This window comes from Cervus elaphus, chromosome 14 (genome assembly GCF_910594005.1).
Source record: "Cervus elaphus chromosome 14, mCerEla1.1, whole genome shotgun sequence".
In the NCBI taxonomy this organism is placed as follows: Eukaryota; Metazoa; Chordata; class Mammalia; order Artiodactyla; family Cervidae; genus Cervus; species Cervus elaphus.
The window spans coordinates 39,938,432-39,963,003 of NC_057828.1; the positions used below are offsets into that span (position 1 = coordinate 39,938,432).

A 24,572-nucleotide genomic window follows, 5' to 3' on the forward strand; every position below is an offset into this window, starting at 1 on the left:
GCAGTTTATGGGGTCACAAACAGTTGGACACGATGACTGAACTGAACTGAATAGCTTCCTGAAGTCTTGAAATGAATGTGATTTTTGAGGCCAAATGTGGGTACAGTAAGGACGGAGAAACTGGATGAATGTGGTGATATTTATCAACTCTCCTCTGTGAAGCCTAAGAACCAATGGCAGGACAGTGTTCATAAAATTACAGAACTTTGTAACTGGAATCTGTTGTAATCTTTTCTTTTACTGAGGAGATAACTGGGGCCCAGAGAGGTCAAGTAATTTGTTAAAAATTACACAGTTGGCAATTAACTGCTGCTGCTGCTGCTGCTAATTCGCATCAGTCGTGTCCGACTCTGTGCGACCCCATAGACGGCAGCCCACCAGGCTCCCCCCTCCCTGGGATTCTCCAGGCAAGAATACTGGAGTGGGTTGCTATTTCCTTCTCCAAAGCATGAAAGTGAAAATTGAAAGTGAAGTCGCTCAGTCGTGTCCAACTCCTAGCGACCCCATGGACTGCAGCCTACCAGGCTCCTCCGTCCATGGGATTTTCCAGGCAGGAGTACTGGAGTGCCGCCCTTCTCTGTTGGCAATTAAACAGTCCCTAGAATCCAGATCTCAAGATTCCAGTAAGTTACGTGTTTCTTATATTCCAGCACGGCACCAGTGTGGGAAAGACCATTCATCCATGAAATCAATTATGACTCTAGAGCTGTAAAGTATCTTTCTGGGGGATATCCCTAAATATTGGGAAACAGAGAAAGAAATTAGTGTGGTGGGGCTGAATGGGCCTGAAACAGACAACGAGGCCATCATTGCCTGGTTAGTAGGAAATTGAATCATTCCCCAGTTCTTTGTTTTGCACAGTTTTGAGTTTCTCAATGATTTTGTATTTCAAGCCTTAGGCAGTGGTGCCTGAAGGCACTACTTCAGGTCTCTGGTTTCCTTCATGGCTAATGAGATCCCTCCAATAACTCAAAAATGACAGTAGTGTGGATCATTTTTGAGGTCTGTTTGGAGGCATCTGAAAACATCATTTATTTGCCTTGAAATAAAGGAAACATTTGCTTTATTTGAGAGTGTCCTAACTGTTCACAGGGAACATCCAAAATAAGCATATTTTTTCCCTAAAATCAGTTTTCAAGAAGGGTGTATATTTCTTGCACTGCCAAGAACAAAGCTTTCATCTGTGAGAGACTTGAGAGCTAAAGTGTATTTCAAAGACATATTAAACTTATCTCTAAAGTCAATTATTCTTGAGAAATTTCAGTGGCTAAGTTGAAGAAATGTTCACAATGAAATTAAAACTGAAATTATTATTCAAAATTTTGCTTTCAAAAAGCACTGGTAATCAAAATGGGCTTTTACAAAGGTCAGGCAATGTTTTTTATGTCCCCTCACCATGTACATGGCTGATGAGAAAGAAAACTATAAAAAAGTCACTACTCTTAGCTACCATTTTTACAGAGAGAAGCATTTTGGAAACAAAGCAGTAATTTCAACAAAGTAGTTTTGTGTCTTAAAAACAAATTTTTTAATCGAAATATGCCTGTAAAAGAACCACTGTTCTAGTAATTATTGAACTACTTGTAGTGTCCTTGACATCATGTCTTTCCATATGCTTTTTCACATATTTGTGGTTATTCTTTGCTACTATACCAAAGTTTGATAAGCAGTAGTTTATTAAAGGTTACTTACAATGTGGAATCTGAAATCATATCAAACACTTTTCATACTCTATTACATTAAAAACCCATTGGTTTGTCTTGCACTTTGAGGAAATCTTTTACTTATGCCTAACTTTGTAATATCATACATTGGTAATTTGGAACATTCTGGTTTACTTAGTTATACAGATCTTCCAAACACTGACACAAAGTCACATTTACTAATATCACCACCAACTTCATCAGAAAAGTCTTCAAGTATTTGGAAGCTGTCAAACCCATGGTGGTGGATAAAATTCTCCAAGATTTGAATTTTCTCCTTAAAATTTTAATTGTATCATTGGCATCAGATAGTTGTTTTCCCCAAAGTGACAAACTCACTTCACTTGTTTTTGAGAAAATGTCTGCCAAATACCCAAGTCTGAATAACCACACTGTTTGATTCCTTCTTTCAAATTAAAAAAAAAAATAGTATATTTCATGAGTAAAGTGTTGAGTTCAGTTCACAACTCAAATAATCACACAAATGCTCTACCTCAAAAACAAGAAGTCATTGTATTTCATTCTGTACAGAAGTGTTTTATGTGTCCTTCCCATTTTATTACACTGAGTATTTGAAAGACTTGTATGAGCTTTGCCTGTTTCGTTTGTTTTGTTTTGTTTACTAATACAGTTTGGTGCCACTGCACTGATTCAGGCAAAAGGCTGACAGTTTTACCCATCAACGATTTTACACCATTAGTGTATTATTATGAAAATAGTTTTGATCTCCTGGATTCCTGATAGGATCTCAGAGGGCCTCCAAGGATCTGCCGATTTCTGGTGGTGCTTCGAAAACTTAATTCTGATAGAATACGATTTGAAATAAAGATTACAGGAGTGTGACAAGGATGAAAAATCTTAGGCTCTGTGAAGGAGAGCTTAATTCTTACTTGGTTTATGTCAAAGGGAATGGAGGAATATTTAATGGAGAATATCTTTGGGTCAGGCTATAAATCGAGCACTACAGGTCAATAATAAAATGAAGGAATTTAATAAATAAAAATCTAATATAAAATAAGAAACCAAATTAAATATTATAAAAGCATTTTGCGTCTGAAATGTAAAAAATACATTTGGATTCTGTTATTATTATTTCCTTTTTAATCTTGATTAGATAATACCTCACTGGCAAATTTAGGAAAGTTCTTGTAGAATATACAAGAATGATAATTTTTTTTCTCTAAAATTGCATTTTTTAATATTTCAAAGAAATGTAAATCTGAGGCTTCAATTTGTCAGTATTAAATACCAACTAACATCAGAATTTGGGGAAATTTTATCCCCAAAGTAATGTACAAGATAAAGCCAATTTCAGTGCAAATGTAAATAGTTTGATAAAATAAGTTTGATCAACTGGAAAGGACATTTTTGCACATTGGCACATTAAATATTTATCAAGAAAACTTGGTTTTGAAAAGATTTCTCAGATGAACTTTTGTCAGGCAGGTAATCACTTTCTATTAATTTAATGGATTAAAAAAAAAAACTTTTACATGTTGTCATTTCTAAGCACAAAAGTAAAGCCTTTTCCTAATATGTAGAATGTGTTTTGCATTTTGTTTTTAGCTAAAAAAGAAAGAAAGAAGGAAATAAAAAAGTGAGAAAGACCATAGCAAATTTCTCTTAATGCCATTTCCATTTTGTACCTTTGGGGATTTTTTAGAGAAAAATACACATTCACTGTAAAAAAAAAAAAAAAAAAAGACAGGAAATACACAAAACAAAATTTGACATAAGAAAATAGGTACAAAAAAGTGGTAAATTAAGTGGTTGATTAAATATTATTAACTCAGTAGGAATGTAAGTGTGAAAGCGTTTTGTGTTTTTTTCCTTATTATTATCTTCAACTAAGCTAAGCAACAGTTTTATTTTCTGTCTCACACTGATACATAGGAGAAGACACAAAGCTTTTCCGTATTAACCTCACAGCCAGTGTGGACTTCATAACATCCTGCCCCAGGTCCAGTCATGTGAACAAAACTTTAAGTTCATTGGAGAAGGTATTCTCTACCACTTTACTCCTTCAATATATTCCACTCTTCTCCCACTATGGTCATTGCTAAGGTTCTTCCACTATGTTTTTGTTCTTCTTGCTTGCTTTTTCTCCATATAGAAAAGTTCACATTATCTAAGTGTTTTCCTTTTGTCTTTAATTTTTTTTAGCACAATTTTAATGTCTACATATTACCCTACCTGTTGTATGATTATTCCATAACTCTCCATTCTTCTTGTATTTAGTTTTCATAAACCTGACTTTCACATATCAGATTATTTTTAAGCATGTACATTCAATGTGCATTGAAACCCTAGAGCCCCCTTCTGTGAATTACTCCTCCCCTATAGCGTTTCAAGAATTTTAGCTGTTACCTAAGAAAGAATTTAGTATCAAAGAGGAGAAGTTAGAAAACTCCTTTTAAAATTGCATCAAAAAATAAACAAAGTATTTAGGAATAAACCAGACCAATGAGGTGAAAGACTCATATGCTGAGAACTATAAAATATTGATAAAGGAAACTGAAGCTGTTTCAAAGAAATAGAAAGATACCCCATGCTCTTGGATTGGAAGAATTAATATTGTCAAAATTGCTGTACTACTCAAAGCACTCTACAGATTTAATGAAATCCCTATCAAACTACCCAGGGTGTTTTTCACAGCACTAAAACAAATAATCCTAACAATAATATAGAACCATAAATGACCCAGAAATGCCAAAGCAATCCTAAGGAAAAAGAACAAAGTTGGAGGCATAACCCTCCCAGAATTCACATAATACTACAAAGCCACAGTGATCAAAGCATGATGGTATTGGCACAAACACAGACATATTGATCAATGGAAAAGAACAAAGAACCCAGAAATAAACTCACACAACTATAGTCAATTTTCAGCAAAGGAGGCAAGAATATACAATATAGACAAGACAGTCTCATCAGCAAATGGTGTTGGGAAAGCTGGACAGCCTCGTGTAAATTAGTGAAATTAGAACACTTCTTCACACCATACACAAAAATAAACCCCAAAGGACTGAAGACTTAAATATAAGATATGATACCATAAAACTCCTAGAAGAGAATATATGCAAATATTTCAAATTTAGAAGCTTTTGCATAAAAAGGAAACCATAAACAAAATGAAAAGACAACCTATGGAATGGGAGAAATTTTGCAAATAATGCAACCAACAAGGGCTTAATTTCCAAAACAGACAGCTCACACAACTCAGTATCAAACAAAATAAAACAACTCCCCACAAAAATGAAAGAATATCTAAATAGATATTTCTCTAAAGAAGACATACAGATGACCAATAGGTACATGATAAGATGCTCAGCATTGCTAATTATTAGAAAAATGCAAATCAAAACTACAGTGAGTTTCAAATGGCCATCATTAAAAACTCTACAAATAATAAATTCTGGGGAGGGTACAGAGAAAAGGGAACACTCCATTATTGCTGGGAATGTAAATTGGTGTAATCATTATTGGAAAAGGTATGGAGATTCCATAAAAAAACTAAAAATAAAGTTATCATATGATCCAGCAATCCCATTGCTGGGCATACATCCAGAGAAAACTCTATCATCATGTATCATTCAAAGAGATACACAAGGGACTTCCCAGGTGATCCAGTGGCTAAGACTGTGCACTCCCAATGCAGGGGGGCCCAGGTTCGATCTCTGGTCAGGGAGTTCATTTCAGTTCAGTTCAGTCACTCTGTTGTGTCCTACTCTTTGTGACCCCATGGATGGCAGTACGCCAGGCTTCCCTATCCATCACCAACTCCTGGAGCTTGCTCAAACTCAAGTCCATTGAGTCCAACCATCTCATCCTCTGTCATCTCCTTCTCCTTACACCTTCAAACTTTCCTAGCAACAGGGTCTTTTCAAATGAGTCAGTTCTTCCCATCAGGTGGAAAGTATCAGGGTTTCAGCTTCAACATCATTCCTTCCAATGAGTATTCAGGACTGATTTCCTTTAGGATTCACTGGTTGGATCTCCTTGCAGTCCAAGGGACTCTCAAGAGTCTTCTCCAACACCACAGTTCAAAAGCATCAATTCTTCAGTGCTCAGCTTTCTTTATAGTCCAACTCTCACATCCATACATGACCACTGGAAAAATCATAGCTTTGACTAAAGGGACTGGTCAGGGAATTAGGTCCTAAATGCTGTAACTAAGAGTTTGCATGCTACAACTAAGAGTTCACATGTTGCAGTGAAGATCAAAGATCTTGTGTGCTCCAATTAAGACCCAGCACAGTCAAATAAATTAATAAATATAAATTTTTTTAAAAGATACATGCACCTGTATGTTCACGGCAGCACTATTTACAATAGCCAAGACATGGATGCTACCTAAATGTCTGTGGACAGAAAAATGGATAAAGAAGATGTGGTATATATATTATTGTTGTTTAGTGGCTAAGTCATGTCCAATTCTTTGTGACCCCGTGGACTGTAGCCCACCAGGCTCCTCTGTCCATGGGATTCTCCAGGCAAAAATACTGGAGTGGGTTGCCATTTCCTCCTCCAAGGGATCTTCCCAACCCACACTTGCATCACACTTGCATCTCCTGCTTTGGCAGGCAGGTTCTTTACCACTGAGCAACTTGGGAAGCCCCAGAATGGACTACTACTCGGCCATTAAAAAGAATGAAATAATGCCATTTACAGCAACATGAATGGACCTAGAGATTATCATGCTAAGTGAAGTAAGTCAGAGAGCCAAATATCATATAGTATCACACATATGTGGAAGCTAAAAAATGATACAAAAGAACTTATTTACAAAACAGAAACAGACTCACAGAAATAGACTCAATCATAGAAAACAAACGTATAGTTACCAAAGGGGAAAGGTGGAGAGGGATAAATTAGGACTCTGGGACTAGTAAATTCAAACTACCATATACAAAACAGATAAACAGAAAAGACCTACTGTATGGAAGTGAAAGTGTTAGTCCCTCAGTTGTCTAACTCTGTGCGATCCCATGGACTGCACAGCCCGCCAGGCTCCTCTGTCCATGGGGATTCTCCAGGCAAGAATGCTGGAGTGGGTTGCCATTCCCATCTCCAGGGATCTTCCCAACTCAGGGGTTGAACCTGGGTCTCCTTGCATTGCAGGCAGACTTTTTACCATGTGAGCTACCAGGGAAGCCCACAAGGAATTATATTCATTATCTTGCAATACACTGTAGTGCAAAAAAAGAAATCTGAAAAAATATATAACTGAATCAATTTGCTATACACCAGAAACTAACACAACATTGTAAGTCAACTATATTTCATTTTAAAAAATAAGAAAGAGTTTAGCTAGTCTTTGTCCCTGGTTCCTGGGAGGGAACCTCTAAATCCTTGGAATTTCCTGAGTGGTAGGAGTGTCTTTGTTACTCATGGTGGCCACATGGGACTACACTGAATTTATGTTAACAAAGTGACTCATGCTGGCCCCTGGATAGGTTCTGGCCATGAAAGAAAGACCAACTCTGTTACCAGAGGGTTGCAAAAAGGGAAGTGGGGCTGGAGATCCAGTTCAATTACATGTCCAATGATTCAATCAGTCATGCCTATGTAACAAAACCCCAATAAAACTCTGAACACTAAAGCTCAGCTGAGTTCGTTGTGATACACATTGATGTAGGGAGATATTTCTATACTGTTCAAAGCAATAGAGACATCAAGAATGATACACAGTGCAGTGTGGTACTCCATTAAATATATTAATTATGAAGATCTTTGCCCAGCCATAGCCAAAAAAAAAAAAGATTAAATGAGTGGTAAAAGTGAAAGATAGCTTTTTATGTGTTGAGCAGTACAGAGGACGAAAAATTTTCCTCTGCCCATCTAGGGTTTTTTGGCTGGTCTATTAATTAAATTGGTATAAGACAGATTCACAGAAAAACAAATTTAATTATAAATGTATGGGATCCCCATCAGAAGATGAGACGCAAGGGCAAGTGAGGAAGTTGAGGTTTATTTGTCATCCTGAGCCAAGGAATGAGATAAGGGCTTGGGACTTCAAAGGGGAAGAGGATGGGTTACAAGACTGTAAGAAGAGCAGATAGTTGATAATTAGATGTTTGCTCTGCTGTACAGATATGCCATTCAGATAACAGTTATCTCTGGTAATTGCTCTCTCTCTCAGTCAGGCTCCCTATCTAAATTCTTTTAGGAAGTTAAGGGAGAGGTAAGAGAGCTGTGTTTTGTTTTCTTTGAGTCTAATGGGGTGATTTACTTCAGCTCGAAATAATCCATTGTCAAACGTAGCATATTTGTGGCTCACTTATTCTGCTCCCCTTCAACAGACAACTGAGAATCAAAGGATGGATAGTGTGTGAGTTAATTTTCCTAGAATCTCAGCTGAAAGGGACAGGTGAATGGTAGAGTGACATAGGGTTAAAAGGGTGGCTTTATATGGAGAGTTGTACATGCCTATATGCTGATTGGAAGGCAACAGTGGAAAAAGAACATGAAAGCTAAAGAGGGTGTTGGAACATACATATAATAGAGTTAAAAGAAAAAAGAAAACATAGGACCTCTGAGATGACTGAGCTTTTCTCTAGAAATATTCTTCAGATTGAGTTTCTTCACTGTCATTAAACAGACTACTTCATCCAGACTGAAGCATACATACTTCAGTCCTCTGCTCCAAGGGTTGCTCCCAGGGAGTTATTGTAGCTGTTCCTGACACCCTCGCCTCAGTCAGATGAGCTGATGTATACCTCCTCCTAGGTCTAGAGTCCATCATCACTTCCAGGACGGTTCTTGCTGTTTTCCTTACCAAACTAATTCCTAGTCACTTAGAGCCACCAGGATATTCCAGTTTCCTTTATTTAGTGCATGAAAAGCACTAAAGCCAATTATCCAGTAGAGTCCTGCTTCCCTCAGGAAAGTGCATTCCAATGATTTTTCTAGAGAATGTCACTTCCTCCTTGTGCATGTGCTACCTGGGATAGGCAGCAAGAGGAACTCATTTGTCCAATAAATGGAGTCATGTTTTAAAGGCCCTCTGGAAATAGTTCTTGAAAAACACTGTGATGAGTTAAGTGCAAATGAATCAGAAATATAAGGATTGGATTTCCCTGGAAATACATATGAGCTTAAAAAAATGAAGGGAGGGAAAAATTTCCACCCAACGTCCTTAAGAAAGAACTAGACTGTGCTGCCAAGAAATGACAACCTGTTTTTCCAACACTCAAATGTCATTTGAATTCCCTGCCTTTCCTTCTCAGGAAGTGAGGGAGTGAAAGTCACTCAGTCGTGTCGGACTCTGCGATCCCATGGCCTATTGCCCACCAGGCTCCAGGCTGTGGAGCTGTGGAATTCTCTAGGCAAGAATACTGGAGTTGCCATTTCCTTCTTCAGGGGATCTTCCTGACTCAGGGGTCGAACCTTGGTCTCCTGCATTGCAGGTAGATTCTTTACCATCTGAGCCGCCAGGGAAGCCCAGGCACCTGACAAAAAATGATAGATGCTTTTCTCCGCTCTGAAGTATGACTTTATTAATTCAATTAACTATGGTCCACACTTTCTTTCCACTACACAGACTAAAGGGACACCAAGAGTCTTACAAGAATAGCTGATAAAGCAGTGGGAGACAGATAGCTCTAATGAAGTACCGAAGGTCAGATAAGCCTGTGCTCAGGCTTCTCCCATGGCCCTACGCGACTACAATCCCACCCAAAGTTAACGTGGAGAAGCTTCCACCCATGATAAAGCCTACTTTTCTGGAGGTGAAAGTAAGGACAATGAGGTAAGGGGAGCACAAGATGTGCCCTCTTTGCCTGCTGGTTCACTTGTACTATTGGGCTTCCCAGATAGCTCAGCTGATAAAGAATCCATCTGCAATCCAGGAGAAGTTGGTTTAATTCCTGAGTCGGGAAGTTCCCCTGGAGAAGGGATAGGCTACCCACTCCAGTATTCTTGGGCTTCCCTGGTGGCTCAGTTGGTAAAGAATCCGCCTGCAATACAGGAGACCTGGGTTGGGAAGATCCCCTGAAGGAGGGTATAGCCACCCACTCCAGTATTCCTGCCTGGAGAATCCCCATGGACAGAGGAGCCTGGAGGCTACAGTCCATGGGGTTGCAAAGAGTCAGGCATGACTGAGCAACTAAGCAGAACACAGCGCAGCACATAATGATAGAATAGCTGCTCCCTGGGCTTGAGTGACTCAGCGTATCAGTTAGCTTTGTGATATATTACACAAAATTTAGTAGCTTAACATTTCTCAAAATCCCATGGTTTGCCCAGGAAGTCCTTCAGGTCTGGGGCAATCATTTTGCTTTTGTTAGTAGTTGCATTATTCTTACGTTTCACAGTATAAACCATACCGTGAAGTATATCTTTGTAAACAAACTTTCTATTGAGTCTCCTTCCAATCTTTTGAAATGTGACTGTTGTGTCACAGGGCATGAACTATTCCAAGGATTTACATTTCTGAATTATGTGTCAGGAAGATCCAAGTGTGCATTCCCAGAAGAGGACGACAGGGTCTGAGTCTAGCCCCACACGGAGCTCTCCTGCAGGGCAGCCGGGAATGTTGATCATGCAAAAGATAAAAGAAAAATGAGGGGGGGGGGGATGCTTTATTTTAATTTTCATCATTTTGATTATTGGTCAGTTTGAATACTTAAAATATATTTATTGACCTTTCCTTTTCCCATAAATTGTATCCTCATGACCTTTCACTTTTTTTTTGTACTGAATTTTAGTCTTTTTATCACTGTTTTATAAAACCTCTTTGTATAAGACTACTGAGTCACATTTGTCATATCTATGATATTATTGGATCATAAAGAAGACTGAGCGACAAAGAATTAATGCTTTCAAACTGTGGTGCTGAAGAAGACTTTTAAAAGTCCCATGAACAGCAAGGAGATCAAACCAGTCAATTCCAAAGGAATTCAATCCTGAATGTTCATTAGAAGGACTGATGCTAAAGCTGAAACTTCAATACCTTGGCCACCTGATGAGAAGAGCAGACTCATTGGGAAAGACCCTGATGCTGGGAAAGATGGAGGGCATGAGGAGACAGGGGTGACAGAGGATGAGATGGTTGGATAGTGTCACTGACAAAATAGAGTTTGAGTAAACTCCACAAGATGGTGAAGGATGGGGAAGCCTGGCATGCTGCAGTCCAAGGGGTCACAAAGAGTCAGACATGGCTGAGCAACTGAGCAACAACAAATAAATACTGTTATTCACCTTATGTTTTTGATGGTATTTCAAACTTACAGGTCATAAAGCTACTGATATTTTCCCTTTTGATTTTTCCATTATTTTTATACTCAGATCTTTTTTCATTCAGAGGTCAGAAATTTGCTCATTTTTCCTACTATTTTTTTTTTAACATTGACTTCTCTAGTCCAACTTGAATTCCTTTTGCTATACAGTATAAACTTAAACCCCAAACTAATTTCCCCTGAATAACTCACTTTCCCTGTACTCTTTGTTGACTAATTCATATGTTCTTCAGGGTCTTATGATGCATCTCATATCACAGACTAAACTCTCATATCCATATGTCTACATCTCTACTAAGACATCTGCATAATTAATATATAAAAGCTAAACTCCTTATTTTCTCTACCATCCTTGCTCTGCACTCCCTCCCTAGACTTCCTTTCTTACAGAATGGGATGTCCATCCTTCTATTTTCTCATAATTTCTCTTTTTCTCTCATACCTCCATATCCAATCCATCACCTAATACAGACACCCTACTTTGAAAATAAAGTCAGAATCTCACCATTGTTCTTACCTGCACTGCATTAACCCTGGTTCAGAAACATCATCTCTTGCTTGAATTATTACAAACACCTCTTAACTGCTCTATATACTTCTCAAAAGAGATCAGAATGATATGTCAGATTATGTCCTTCTTCTACTTAAAGTTTCTAATAGATTCTTTTCTCATGCATAATATCTGCGAGATGACTATACTAGTCTATGAGGTTTCCCTCTCACCTTCTGTCCTAATAGTTGACCCCTTTCTCACTTATGCCAACTATATTGGTACCAACTACAAATTGGCACTTGCCATCTACCTCTACAAGGATCAAATTATGAGCTACTATAGCTACTCATACTACTATGAGTAGTACTCAGCTACTATAGCTGAGTTCCCTGAAAGGAACTCAGGGAGGAGATCAGGAATGAGTTACTCTGTGCTCTGGGAAAAAATGGCAGGACAGGCTTTCAGATAATTAGGTATTTTCAGGAGAAGATATTGTGAGCCCAATTCTTGCATCTGCTTATATCTAGAAAAGCATTAAAATCCTTCACAGTGACAGGACTGGCAATAACTTTCACAAGACTAGCAGCAACATTCTGCAAAAATTAGGTGCTTGATTGCACGTACTTCCCTTTCATCAAAATTATACATATACTGCCCCCTCTTTGGAGTAGTTTCTCAGAGCTATCTGAAATACTGTCTCTGGGGCAATAGTCCTTATTTTGCCCTGTATAAAACTTAACCCATGACTCTCACATTTTTTTTCAGTCAACAGTGTTCTCTTTGAGGAGTCCAAGAATGCTCTGGTCCCATAGCCTATACACTTGCTGTTTCCCCTACTGGAATGCCCTCCTTCCAGGTAGACGCACGGTTCTTCCATCACTCCTTTCAGTCTTTGCCTAAATATCACTTTCTCACTGAAGCATTTGCGATCCACACTATTTAAAACTGCAAATTACATCCCCTCCTCTTCTGCCCTAAATCAAAATCTCTGCTCCCCCATCTCTACTTTTTACTTTTTTTTTGAAGTATTTATAACCAAATGACACCCTACATTTTGATTTTGTTTATTGTCTTCTTCCCATTCTAGAGGGCGACCTTGAGGGTAGTAATGTTATCATCAGTCTCTAAATTTTTATACTTTTTAAACCCATCAACATATTCTTTAATGTTTTCATCTTAATGCTTTGAAAATAAAATAACCCTGAGTGTTTGACTAGATCACACTTTTTTGAGAGTCTCTTTTGTTTATCTGTTCTTGTTTAGTGGAGATGAGTTTCTGTATTTTCTATCTACTTTAGAAATGTGGTGGTATGAAAGGACAGAAAATTAATACATAATGTCCAGTGCCCTACACGTTACATAAGTCTTTTACATTTAAAAACTTGATGGTGGACTACCAAGAGTATTACATATTTTTCATATTTAAAAACTTCCATGGGGGAATCTTGAGTCACTTTGTAACATTCTCAAATTTTACTATAAAACAGATTGCATGCTAAAATTGTTTATAGACTTTCCTCCTTTTTTCCCCTTTTCCTCCTTTCCTTCCTTTTTATAAGAATTTCATTCTAAATTCAACAATATATCCTGAAAATTACCATATCTAAATGAAAATGTGATATATAACTAGGTCCTTCTCTCACCCTCCACTTCATCAAATTGCCAGTTTTCCAGAAATTAAGCTTAAAAAAATTAAGGCCAATTGTTGGAAGAATTTTCTTTAATGTGAAGGTCGAAAGTTTAAGTTGTTTTTTTTTTTTTTAACAAAAATGTGGCATAATTATTCAGCTATAGTTTTAAAGAAATGTCCTACTTAATTAAAAGCTTAAAATAACCAAATTAAAAATCAAATACAATGGAACTCTAAGCTACAACGTACATGTTAGGGATGGGGCCAGCATCCTGCCTTCCTGTTGATTTTTCCATTAGGAATTGTTTTCCACTAGGCATTATTTTTAGCTTCATATATTTATCATTCCTATAATTAAATGCGAGGTAGTAAAAAAAAATCAGAATGGCCTTTGCTCATTTTAACCATGTACTTTCCATTTTGACATACAATGTAAAGAGGAGAAAGAGAGGTACCTGGGAGAAAAAAACAAGGACATTTCTTTGGGTCAGTTTATAAACACGGGAAGGGTGGACTTCGTAGTGCTTTCATTAATAAGAAAGCAGTGTCTCCTCCTCCCTCTTTCCCCTGCTCTCAAGTCTCTCCCCAAATTGCCTTCCTACTCTTTCACGCTTCCATCACTCAATCCAAAGAGTGAGGTTCTCTAGCTCCTCAGCTGTACCTTTAAGATTCACCACGAAATGGGGTTCCCTGTTGACTCAGCTGGTAAAGAACCTGCCTGCCAAAACAGGAGACACAACAGACAAGAGTTCAATCCCTGGGTCAGGAAGATCTCCTGGAGAAGGAAATGGCAACCCACTTCAGTATTCTTGCTTGGAAAATTCTATGGACGGGGGAGCCTGGCTGGCTGTAGTCCATGGGATTGCAAAGAGTTGGACACGACTGAGCACCCATGCATGCATACACAACCAAAGACAGTACCAAAATACATTTTATCATAAGACCCACAAATACTTTTCCAACAAATATACGATACTATATATGCATAATATAAAATCATAACCATGGAAAGTATTACTCTGGAAAAATAAGCCTAAATCTATCATTGGCTCTTTAAAAATTATTTCAGTAATAATGCTTGTTACTTGTACATTTATTTTGTCAAACAGAAAATCAGTCATTGATACCAGAGTTTTAAGTAAAATTTATGAGAAAATGATTTCAAACTAAGGAAATGCTCTGCATAAGCCTAACTTTTATATGAAAATTATGAAAGACTGTTATTATGCAATCAGTGATCAAACTTGTGGACAACATGAAAGGCCCCCTGTGACACCCCAGGATGCAGAGGGTGCCGTACTAATACATGTTAATAGATGCCATAGGATTAAAGGGTCCCCTAATCAAATGAGATTGGAAAATGCTAAGTTAAAGAAAATTAAATACATTTCTGAGAGCACCTCAGGGGTACTCTGCCATTTAATATGCTAATGTGCAATATGAACTTGCAAAAAGAGGCAGTAACCATAGAATCTTTTGTTCATGGAGTATGTCCTTGAACTGGAAGTCTCTTAGGGAAATAGTCTCAGAATCTGACAGAGAATTGACCATTTTAGGGGAAAAAAAATCCAATGTTCTACTATACATTTTTATAACACATTATAATACATATTTTATCTAAGAGAAATATAATTATAGGAAATTAAGCATGAAAACACCATGGTATCTTTCTTTCTTTACTTATTTCCCCGGATGTCAGTAGATATTCTTGGAATTTAATAAGGAAAAAACAAAGCGTGCTGCCTCAGAGAACAGAGAAGCAGCAGCTATGAAATGTTGGAGAAGAAATCAGCCTCGGGGTGTTGATCCAGGGTCTGGCATGGGAAGGATGAGAAGAGGCTAAGAGTGACCTCTTGTGGGCAGAACCTCCTTTACTTCACCTTTGTTCACTCTTCTTCCAGAACCTCATATAGTGTCATGAATGTAAAGTGATAAAAATTAGGATGCATGAGTAAAGGCCATTTTCTTAATCTTGATTTTTTCATTAACAAAGCTCTTCTAAAATTAAGTCTCATTTACCTGTATGTTTCTCTACTTCAGTTCAGCCACTCAGTCATGTCTGACTCTTTGTGACCGCATGGATTGCAGCACTCTAGGCTTCCCTGTCCATCACCAACTCCTGGTCCACGTCCCAGTCAAACTCATGTCCATTAAGCCGGTGATGCCATCCAACCATCTCATCCTCTGTCATCCCCTTCTCCTCCTGCCTTCAATCTTCCCCAGCATCAGGGTCTTTTCCAATTCTATCACTTAGGAGTTTGCTTGTCTGCAAGTGATAAAAACTTAAAGCAGTAGACTAGAAGTTTAACTATCTTCATTAAACGAAGCCTATGTATACAAAGCTGCCAAGTCAGTCCCATGATTTCCCAGGCCCTCACCACAGGACTTCCACCTCACTGTCACAGAGCCTGCAAGACTATGTCCTTGCTCCAGCTGATATGAAAGAGGAAAGGAAAAACAAAGCTAGCCTCTCCATTTAAGGATACTTCAAGAATTTGTACATGGATCATGATATGGGTGCCTGGGAAATGAAGTCCTTATTGCAAGGGGCCATGGGCTCAGCTAAAACTTGGGACTTCTATTATTATAGAAGGAGGGAATGCCATAGTATTTAATAAATAAAGTTACGTTAAAGATAAATTTGACATAAAATAAAGAAATTCAAAATATATGAAAGACTGAGAGAGAGTGGCCAGCTAGAAGAAAATTCTTAGCTTGCATCTTTGAAAGTGCCATCAAATGTTTCTATCTCAAAAGCACCATTCAAAGAAAGACCATTTACTTCCCTTGCCCTCTCTTCTTCTTTCCAAAGTATGTTAGGGAGTCAGAAAGGAGTTGAGTAGAAGTACCATAGGAGTTGAGAAGAGTATGTTAGTCACTTCTGGAAGCTGCCAGACCACCACCAGCCCCAGCTTGGGGAGGGAAAGTTGTGATTTTGACTGAAATAAGTTGTGTTATTACATGAAATTGTACAGTTTTCATTACTAAATTATGACAGTTCTACCACTGAAAGTGATCATAGGATGTTTTAGTATCAACAGGAGATCATATATCCTAGGTGTGCCTGAAGGTTTTATCCAGGAGCAGGGAAAGAATTTTCCTACTGAATAAAGGTTTAAGGAATGATGAGAGATAAAAGTAAAGACCATTTGTCTTTATATGCTGTGAGTATTGCTTGTACTCACCCATGATTACAATAACTACCTCACAGGGTTTTTTGTGAAGATTAGGTAAAAGGGGAATGCAAGAAAGCCAGAAGAGAACAAGGCGTAAAGAAGAACGAAATAATATTGGTTTCCTTCCCTTGATTCATACTATTCATCCAGAAAATATGTGCTGAATTTGTAATATCTGCCAGTTTTGGTTTTCAGGATAAAGACATAAATGGGGGAAATCATAGAGAAAAGTAGAAAATAATTTGAAAAAAATCATATCTCAATTTCCTTGTCTAAAGAGAATTTAATTTATCTGACTCACTGCCACCTGGAAGCAGCTGTTGAAATTTTAGACACAGTTCCCAAGAGGGACTCCAGAACTTGAGGCTTGAAATTTTAACCCCATTTTATTAACAAAGTCATTCTATAACATACTTCTTGAGTTTTTTGTGAGGTCATTTAGTTATTTTTCTGCTAAATGCTTTTGCCAACCCAAATGGGTCCATGCACAGATATGACAGGGCCTGAAACCATTTCCTGGGGGTATTAAACTAGGTATTAAGCCATTTTCCATTGTGTCAAGTGAAGGTGGAAATTTCAATTCTCTCGATTAACATGATGAATTGCGCTTGCCTTCTGTGTTTTCCTAGTTATAGTCTCTAATGTATACAAGCTTTATCTTTAGTGACACCTAGTGGTTCCACGTGGTAATGAGAACTTTTTGATGCTTTCTCTGGCTGAATAACAGGTCAAGAGAGACTAGGCTTGGGTTTGTTTTTCATTTTACCTTGTCAAATAGTCCGTGAGAAAAATTATGTATCATGGCAATTCAGATTTCCCCACTTACTGCTTGAGAAATAGAACTGATATTTGTGCTCCTATAATGGGATGTCAGGAATCTCTGGAAATGAGGTGGTAATTCTTTCAAGTGGTTATAACTGTAAAGTAACTCCTTTTCCCTCCACTGGAAAGCTATGGAGGCATTACAAACCAAGAATTTGGAGAGAAGAGACACTCTGTCGATTGTTTCATTTCCGTCACTGGAGCAGAGACATACTATGGAGATTTTAGGAAGGCTGAAGGGAATGATTCACGTTTTTTCTGTATGGTTTGAATTTGTGATTTTTTTTTTAAAAGAAGAATGAAAACCAGAATTTGACATTCCAGATTTGAAATCCATCTCAAAATCATTTTATAACAGACCCAATTGTGGTGCAGCAGCTACTTATCTTACTCTTGTCTTTTCTTTTCTGTTCACCCTTAGATTATAAAAAATTGAACACAGTCAAGTGAGTTGCCAGAGAACAGAACTCAAACCATTATGACTTTCTTATTCTTTTTTCCTAAGTTCAAATAGAAAAAAACCACAAAAATAATATAGCAAAATACATGTGTCCATGTTTTCTTCATAAAAGAATAAATACTATAAATAAACATGGGGAAAGTTGCTCTTATATTTTTATTCCAAATCTCCAGCACTATTGTGCATAAGGTGTTTACCCTCCCAGCCTGTGTTTTGTAAAAATAATTTTCTTTCAATATATGCACATATCAAAAATAGTAGTGTGTTTTATGTGTCTTAATTATATAAATATTTCTGCTGTAGGTATCATTCCACAATTTGGTTTTTGTAGCTATCCATGTGCAGACTCATACTGTTAGTCCATTATTTTAACTGCTGAGTTCCACGGTACAGAGATCACAATTAACTGTCCATTCTCTTAGTATAACGTATTTTTACAATTTTTTTCCTATTAAAAGTAAGGCTGTGTAAGTACTTTCATAATGGTGGAGTCCATGCATGTGTGCTAAGTTGCTTCAGTCATGTCCGACTCTTTGTGACCCTATGGACCATAGCTCACCAGGCTCCTCTGTCCAAGGGATTCTCCAGGCAAGAATACTGGAGTGGGTTGCCCTTCCCTCTTTCAGGGGATAGTCCAGACCCAGGGATCCAATCGTCGTCTCTTATGTCTCCTGCATTGGCAAGCGGGTTCTTTACCACTCATGTCACCCTGTAAGCCCAATGATGGAGTAAAAACCTCTAAAAATTTATTCTTCTATAAAAGCAATGAGAACACTAGCAAAATCCAATTTTTTTTATAACTTGGGGGATTAATTAATGCAATCATGTAAGAAATGTTTATTTTAAAAAAATAGCTGAAAACCAAGAACCCCAATACCATGGTAGCTATGAAAATCAGCAGCCTAGCCACTGCTAGAGAGGGCAGAATATGTTTGTAGATTTCCCAAATCCTTCAGGGAACCATTACTATTTGACTTTTTTGTTATCTCCCTGAAAAGTTACCATTCATAGGGCCTGTCACTGTTTTACCTGACTCAGAGATTCTTCAGTGCAAACAGCTTTATTCTCAGAGCAACTGCCAAAACCAATCAGTGGTAACTGTTTAACAATGTATTGCCCAGAGGTGGCAATACAAGTTGGAGCAAATAAGAGGTTGACCAAAATAAGAAAAATTGGAAAACAAGTGCCCATAGGAGGTCTTGAAAGCTCTGACACATTTCTGGGAATCATGTCCAGGGCTCTGCGCATGCCAGGGAAAAACCTGAGAAGGTTCTAATCTCTTATATCTGGGCAACCTTAAGGCTCTGTAATCAGGGATTACAGTGTTGTGAACTGCTGGAAGTGTGGAAGGCATTCCACAACAACAACATGCACATAGACAGAGCTCCTTGGCAAAGGAAGGAAGACTTATTGGTTCAAAACCCTTAAGAAGATCTCTGTCTAATCGTTAGCTAGTAGCTCAACTGGTAAAGAATCTGCCTGCAATGCAGGAGACCCTGGTTTGATTCTTCAGTCGGAAAGATCTACTGGAGAAGAGATAGGCTACCCACTCCAGTGTTCTTGCCTGGAGAATCACATGGACAGAGACGCCTGGTGGGCTACAGTCCATGGGGTCACAAAGAGTCGGACACGACTGAGCAACTGACAGAGCACAATCATTAGCTAACTGAACAAAGAAAGTGGCCATATGTGACCAAAAATATGGACTTTACGGAATTAGTTCTGGAAAGTCACTACATTCACAAAACACCACCACCACCACCACCAATAACAATAATGAGCATAACAACAAACTCTGAGAGGGGAGCAATATGATCACTATAGCTGCTATTAAGTTATTTTAAATATCCATATTTTAATCAAAATTATGACATGCAATAAAAAAGGAACTATGGTCCATAAGAAGGAAAAAAAAAAAAAAAACCAATAGAAATGGTTGCTAAGAAAACCAGATGTTGTACCCACTAGACAAAGACTTTTAATAGACTGTAAAAAATATAGTGAAAGAACTAAAGGAAACTGTGTTTTAAAAAATATATAAAAACAATGTCTCTCTTGCCAAATAAGGTATATCAAAAAGGAAATAGAAATTATACAACACTGTCAAATAGAAATTCTGAAGTAAAAAAGTATAACTAAAATGAAAATTTTACTTAGAGGGGCTTAATAGCAGATTTGAATAGCAGATGATAAAATCATCAAATTTGCAACTAGGTCAGTTGGGGTTATCCAGTTTTAAAAGCAGAAACTTGAAAGAATGAGGAAAAATAAACAAAGTTTCAGAGACTCATGGTATATCATCAAGTATACTAAAAATATGCCTAATATGAGTAACAGAAGGAAAGGAGAGGGAGAATATTTGTAGAAATAATGGCCAAAAGCTTCCCACATTTGACCCAAAAAGCCATTAACCTCCACACACGTAAGTTCAGAGAATGTGAAACAGCATGTCTAAAGCCAAAACCAAAGAGAAGATTTTAAAAGCAACAAATGAAAAGCAGTTAACTTGTTGTATAAGATATTGTCATAAGATTAACAGCTGGTTTGTCATCAGAAACACAGATGGTAGAATGCAGTAGGGTGATATGTTGAAAGGGCTGGGAGGGAAAAAAATTGTCAACTAAGATTTTTATATCTGGCAAAATTATGCTTCAAAAATGAAGAAAAACCTTTCCAAAATTGAAAAGATCATAAAGGAATGCTCTGAATAATTTCCAGCAAATTACATAACCATATGAAATGGAGAGATTTATAGAGACACACACTATCAAAACTGACTCAAAAAGTAGGAAAAAATTAAACAGAACTATAACAAGAGATTAAATTAATAGTCAAAAACCTTCCCATAAAAGAATGTCAGAACCAAATTACTTTAATGGTAAGTTCTACCAAATGTTTAAAGACAAATTTACACCAATTTTATAAACTCTTCTAAAAAAAGTAGAAGAGGATTGAACATGTCTGACTATTGAAATGAGGCCAGCATTACCCTGATATCAAAACCAGATGAAGACATCTAAAGAAAACCTCAGACCATATTTATATCTCTCATAGTTATAGCTGCATAGGTAGTGTTGATGGTTGTACAAATCTGTAATTATAATTAAAACTACTGAGTTGTACACTTTAAAATGGTAAATTTTATGGAATGTAAAATATATCTTAAATTTGTCACAGAAATAATGCTGCAGTGAATATCCTTCCCCATGCCTCCAAGTTTGCAAATTCTACAAATGTTTCTGTCTATGGACCAACAACTGAAAATTCTGGCATGTAGTTTTTCAATTCTTCTAAAATGTGAAAATTGCTCTACAAAGTAGCTATGTCATTTGTACTTCCTCCAGTGGTGTGAGAAAGTTCCAGTTTCTTCGATGTTTGCTGATATTTAAATAATCAGTTTTTAAATTTTACTTGTTTTTAGTTTTTATTTTGACTTATTTGTTGTGAAATGGTACTTTACTGGTTTGCATTTCTGTGACTTTGAGGAAGATTAAGCATCTTGTAATCTGTATTGACCATTCACTTTTCCTTTTCTGTGAATTTTCTGTTCATATCCTTTGTCCACAGGCTGTCAAGCTGTTGGTTTGCAGAGCTACCTATAAGTGCTGATAACATAGGAACCAGCGGCTTCCCTCCCCGGGATTGACAGTGAGCATCACCAGCCATTTGGGCATATCAGTACTTTCTAGGCAAGAACCACGTCCATTCCAAAATGGAATCTTTGAAATATATTGTTGTCATGACGAGCAACAACATCTCAAAGGATTCCTTTGTCTAAGAGGTAAAACACTGGCTTTTCTCTTCACTACCTGCCTGCTATCAATTGCAAAGAAGTTACACATAAGTTAAGTGTTTTTTCTTCTATTGATCCTTCAGTCAAAAGCCTGTCTTCTTTCTAACCTTGATTACTTTTCTTAGTTTTTGTTCTCTTGAAAAAATTATGATTATAATTTACCTCACAATGAGCCCTCTTCTAAAGTTCATAACAAATTTGCCATTTGGAAGAGTTCAGTTTTGTTAATCTCCTGACTCCATGTCTATCTTCCTTCCCACCATCTTGACCACATCTCTCTTGCCTCACAGGCATCTCAAGTACTTATACTAATGTATGGCAGTTTACACCATCAAAATTTAGACTCACCTCAAGCACTCAAGCTCTGAAATTGAGCTCCTTTCCATAAAACATTTATTTTTCTCAATGAAGATGGATTTCAAGGAGTCAGGAAACAGAAAAATTCATCAGGTAGTGAAACGCTTAAGATTAAGTAGATTAAAGATCAATTTTTTAAATGTCAGTCACAATTAATTTATTAAAATAAACCTTGCACATGTAAAATCCCTGAATAGCAAAACTTGTATCGCAGGAAAAATTCTAGATCTGTTCTAAAATTTCTTCACATTTGTATTCAATCCTGTGAGAATTTTAAGGGGAAAATTTTGCTAAAGCTAAGACTTTGATACAGTAAACTGGTAATACACATTTAGTAAATATGGAATGTCTGAAAAAAAACAATGAAAACAGAGTAGTGTGAGAAATGGTTTTTAACAAGAAAGAACTCAAGGAATGTGATTCCCTTCTTCAAGAGACTAATAGAAAATAAACTTCAGCTCAAAGAGATGCTAGAGGAGCAGTATGCACTGAATCTATTTAAAAGAAAATGGGGATTGTTTTTATAGAACCGAATGTAAATATTTAAACTATGTAAACATAAAAATTATATAACTAATCACCCATGAAAATTAGGAAATAAGGAGGAGAAAATGTAAGTACCTTGATTTCTTTATTACTTAAATTAGAGGATTAATAGGTCATCAAGTAATATAGCAGTTCAGTTCAGTTCAGTCTCTCAGTCGTGTCCGACTCTTTGTGACCCCATGAATCGCAGCACACCAGGCTTCCCTGTCCATCACCAACTCCCAGAGTCCATCCAAACCCATGTCCATTGAGTCAGTGATGCCATCCAACCATCTCATCCTCTGTCATCCCCTTCTCCTCCCACCCTCAATCTTTCCCAGCAACAGGGTCTTTTCAAATGAGTCAGCTCTTCACATCAGGTGGCCAAAGTATTGGAGTTTCAGCTTCAGCATCAGTCCTTCCAATTAACACCCAGGACTGATCTCCTTTAGGATGGACTGGTTGGATCTCCTTGCAGTCCAAGGGACTCTCAAGAGTCTTCTCCAACACCACAGTTCAAAAGCATCAATTCTTCGGTGCTCAGCTTTCTTTATAGTCCAACTCTCACATCCATACCTGACCACTGGAAAAAACATAGCCTTGACTAGACAGACCTTTGCTGACAAAGTAATGTCTCTGCTTTTTAATATGCTGTCTAGGTTGGTCATAACTTTCCTTCCAAGGAGTAAGTGTGTTTTAATTTCATGGCTGCAATCACAATCTGCAGTGATTTTGGAGCCCAGGAAAATAAAGTCAGCCACTGTTTCCACTGTCTCCCCATCCATCTGACATAAAGTGATGGGACCAGATGCCATGATCTTAGTTTGCTGAATGTTGAGCTTTAAGCAAACTTTTTCACTCTCGTCTTTCACTTTCATCAAGAGGCTCTTTAGTTCTTCTTCACTTTCTGCCATAGGGTGGTGTCATCTGCATATCTGAGGTTATTGATATTTCCCCTGGCAATCTTGATTCCAGCTTGTGCTTCCTCCAGCCCAGTGTTTCTCATGATGTACTCTGCATATAAGTTAAATAAGCAGGGTAACAATATAGAGCCTTGATGTACTCCTTTCCCGATTTGGAACCAGTCTGTTGTTCCATGGCCACTTCTAACTGTTGCTTCCTGACCTGCATACAGGTTTCTCAAGAGGCAGGTCGAGTAGTCTGGTATTCCCATCTCTTTCAGAATTTTCCACAGTTTATTGTGATCCACATAGTCAAAGACTTTGGCATAGTCAACAAAGCAGAAATAGATGTTTTTCTGGAACTCTCTTGCTTTTTCGATGATCCAATGGATGTTGGCAATTTGATCTCTGGTTCCTCTGCCTTTTCTAAAACCAGCTTGAACATCTGGAAGTTCGCAGTTCACGTATTGCTAAAGCCTGGCTTGGAGAATTTTAAGCATTACTTTACCAGTGTGTGAGATGAGTGCAATTGTGCGGTAATTTGAGCATTCTTTGGCATTGCCTTTCTTTGGGATTGAAATGAAAACTGACCTTTTCCAGTCCTGTGGCCACTGCTGACATTTCCAAATTTGCTGACATATTGAGTGCAGCACTTTCACAGCATCATCTTCCAGAATTTGAAGTAGCTCAACTGGAATTCCATCACCTCCACTAGCTTTGTTCATAGTGATGCTTCCTAAGGCCCACTTGACTTCACATTTCAGGATGTCTGGGTTTAGGTGACTGATCACACCATCATGATTATCTGGGTGGTGAAGATCTTTTTTGTATAGTTCTTCTGTGTTTTCTTGACACCTCTTCTTAATATCTTATGCTTCTGTTAGGTCCATATCATTTCTGTCCTTTATTGAGCCCATCTTTGCATGAAATGTTCCTTTGGTATCTCTAATTTTCTTGAAGAAATCTCTAGTCTTTCCCATTCTATTGTTTTCCTCTATTTCTTTGCACTGATGACTGAGGAAGGCTTTCTTATCTCTCTTTGCTATTCTTTGGAACTCTGCATTCAAATGGGTATATCTTTCCTTTTCTCCTTTGCCTTTTGCTTCTCTTCTTTTCACAGTCATTTGTAAGGCCTCCTCAGACAACCATTTTGCCTTTTTGCATTTCTTTTTCTTCAGGATAGTCTTGCTCACTGCCTCCTATACAATGTCACGAACCTCCACCCATAGTTCTCCAGGTACTCTGTCGATCAGAGCTAATATCTTGAATCTATTTGTTGCTTCCACTGTATAGTCGTAAGGGATTTGATTTAGGTCATACCTGAATGAATGATCTAGTGGTTTCCCTACTTTCTTCAATTTAAGTCTGAATTTGGCAATAAGGAATTCATGATCTGAGCCACAGTCAGCTCCCAGTCTTGTTTTTGCTGACTGTATAGGGCTTCTCCATCTTTGGCTGCAAAGAATATAATC

At 37.6% G+C, this 24,572-nt stretch overlaps 1 protein-coding gene across 1 annotated transcript in view; it reads left to right on the forward strand.

Moving 5' to 3' along the window:
• Positions 1-24,572, forward strand: part of MROH9 (maestro heat like repeat family member 9) — a 150,890-nt gene that overhangs the window by 21,337 nt on the left and 104,981 nt on the right. The window contains exon 3 of the mRNA XM_043922893.1: positions 21,091-21,304. The gene's annotated coding sequence lies outside the window, so the exon portion shown is untranslated. The remainder of the gene's footprint in view (positions 1-21,090; positions 21,305-24,572) is intronic.